General features: G+C 42.9%; 1 long non-coding RNA gene across 1 annotated transcript; it reads left to right on the top strand.

Moving 5' to 3' along the window:
- Positions 1-835: 835 nt before the first annotated feature.
- On the top strand, positions 836-2,704 carry LOC112949415. Its single transcript, XR_003249823.1, has 2 exons — positions 836-1,036; positions 2,339-2,704. It is a non-coding gene; the product is annotated as an uncharacterized LOC112949415 (long non-coding RNA).
- Positions 2,705-2,936: the final 232 nt, after the last annotated feature.

Here is a 2,936-nt window from a genome sequence, read left to right as displayed (position 1 = left end):
CATGCTCCCTAAATCCCTCTCACCTTTGAGCACAAAGGCATTCAGCGCTCCCCGCCGGTTAACGGCTGCCGCCCGCGGCCATTGTAGGCGGAATGAAAGAGAAATGGAGCCGGCGCAGGGCTGGGGTGGGAATTGTCACGTTCTTCACCGAAAAACCCTCCGTAACTCACAGAGGAAAAGAAAACCTGCACTAAAACTGACTGACAAAAAGGAAAAAATGGTATTTGGTCACAAAATGCATCGCATTCTGCTCACTGACAACCCCCAGTTTCACATAGACGAGGCTAAAGCGCAGCCACGGGCCGGCTCGGGGTTGTGGGTTTTAGCTGCTTTGCTGCAAACCGCAGGCCTCGCGGGCCCTGCAGTCACCGATGGCCGCRCGGGAGCAGGTGTAGCTTCAAAAGCACCAGCTAAACTGATTTACACCCATGGTTACTCGGAATGCTTCCAGTTTAAGGCATTCATGGAAAGGCTGCGGGAATCCCAGGGGCGGGATTGGGTTTATCCACCTTGCTCCAAAAGCAACGCCGCTCTCCCCGGGGCGCTCGGAAGGGCGCTGGGTGGCGATGCACAATGGTGGAAAGATAACAGTATTTAGCAGTTCTCTTGAATCGGCGCTTTCTCCTACGCTTTTGACTGCAAAAATGCCCCTTTGTTTTACCCAAGTAACATGTGGTTCACACGTTATTAACTAGACAACACACCAAACAAAACGGGCTCGGGAGAAGGAGTTACTCCATTGGAAACGCTTCCCTGAGCAGCACTACCATTGAAGGAAACAGGTTTCCAGCCCATTTTGGGAACTTACTTGTCACTTTGCTGTCTCACAGCCACAGAGTTGACAGCCCCAAGGACGTGGAGAGTTTCATCAGGCCCTGAATTGCTCTCGGACCTGTTAATGTGCAGAGTTGAAGACTGCTAATGCTGTCACCAGCTTCAGGACTGTTTACTGTGAAGACAGAAATCTGTCTCGTTGCACTTACAAGATAACTAAGATGACCCAAGAGAAGCCTTTTATATAAATACATATATCAAGGTGAATATACATACATTGTTTGCATATGTTTTTATGTGTACTGTATATCTGCCAGCATACAGAAGATTTTCACCATGCTCTTTAGGGTGCTGTTTGCTTGGGGCCAACAGACCCCAAAGCAAAGGCATCAATGTGCAACCACCATACAAGCAATGTAGCAGTGAAGGAGCTTGTTTGGGTTACTTAATCAATGATATAGGTTTTATCAGCATGCTTTGATTTTTAAAATAAAGTTAATAACAAAAAAAAAAAAAAAAAAAAANAATGTGCAACCACCATACAAGCAATGTAGCAGTGAAGGAGCTTGTTTGGGTTACTTAATCAATGATATAGATTTTATCAGACTGCTTTGACTTGTAAAACAAATTTAACAAAAAAAAAAAAAAAAAAAAAAAAAAGCAGCACTAGTCAATCTGGTTAGAGACAACAGAGCAAAACATATCCAGATCACTTAATAGCTTTTTTTTAAGACCTAGAGAAAGTTTCTTTCATTTTTTTTTTTTTTTTTCAGCTAAGAGTGTTTACAGGGCACAGTAATTAGTCACTATTTATGGGACTAAAGGTTAGGACTCTTTTTAAAGGGACTGCAGCATGCTGAAGCAGCACCATGGAGCTGGGATGGAGCCCCGATATTCAAAGATGTCAAAAGAACTAAAATCAGTTCCCTTGACAGAGGTGCTTTCTAAGAGCTGACATGACTCCATGCAGTTGTGTTTTGGGGTAACTCTACCTGCAGTTATGTGAAGAAGACTCTCTTGAGTCATTGAGTGATGACTGAAGTGCAGTTGCAGTTTGACTTGGTTTCCCCTTTAATATATTCTTTGTTTTGTTAAGCTCTGTTTGGCTTTTGTAGTGTTTTCCCYGGCTTTGTTTGTCTTAACATCTTCGTACAAACACTTTAAAAATAGGTACAGAAATAACCACATCAAATAGCTCAGGTCCTGATGTCCATTAGAGGGTTTGCAGCTATTCTGGCATTATGCTGTATAATTCCCTTTACCTGCTGCCTGCTGCCTCAGCCTGCATACAGCTCTTCTTGAAGGTCCTGCAGTCCCCAGTATTCCATATTTATCCTTTTATTAATTGAATCTATYTATTTCTTCTTTGCTATAATGACAATTATATCTGTTAGTTTAGCTTGAAATGATTTGTGTCAAAGGACAGACAGCAATCTGTGGCTCCAATGGTCCAGCTGTAGAGAAGTTCAGAGTTCAAATTTGTATGTTCCACAGTCAAGAAAGAAAAACAACTATTTATAATCGATAATCACATTCTCTTTTGCCGTTTCCATTCTTACTGCAGGTGTTTTGAAGGCTACTCTTTTCATTCAGATCTATGACTACATGGAAAGCTGCGTTTGCATGTGAAGACTCCTGATTCTGATAATGTCGTGACTTACCCGGAACTGTTGCTACCTGAGGTAACATTTCCTTGACCAAACCYACTTTTAAGTATTGTAGTCTCTTCCTTGAGCCAGCCGGGGTGATCCTCGGTAGCATTCAGCAAGATGGAACATGCAATGGAGGGACAACTAATACGAGCRCTTGGCATTTATTCTAACCTATTAGTAAGCACAATCAACTGTTGGAAAAGCTCACAGAATTGGGTACTTCTACATTTTTTTCTCCCAAAGACTTCTATTATTTACTGCCCTCTTCCTAATCCTCCCTTGGAAGCTGAAGCGTTGCTGACAATGCTACAGGTACAGGAAATGCATTAGAAAAACAAATCAGGCCCTCCAAGATAAGAAGCGCTTCCTAGAGAGACACTGTTAGCCAGTCAGCAGGACTGTGATCGCTGTTAGCTACTGGATTCAGCACTTGTCAAATCAGAAAGAGGTATCTGCAGAAGCAACAAAACCAAGCCCAAAAGCCTGCGAGATGTTGAGATGTGGCAGCTC

The sequence above is a fragment of the Nothoprocta perdicaria genome, unplaced genomic scaffold (assembly GCF_003342845.1).
Source record: "Nothoprocta perdicaria isolate Ctin4 unplaced genomic scaffold, notPer1 scaffold_294, whole genome shotgun sequence".
Lineage (NCBI taxonomy): Eukaryota > Metazoa > Chordata > Aves > Tinamiformes > Tinamidae > Nothoprocta > Nothoprocta perdicaria.
Note: the sequence above shows the minus strand (reverse complement) of the source record. Positions and strands in the feature narration are given on the sequence as shown.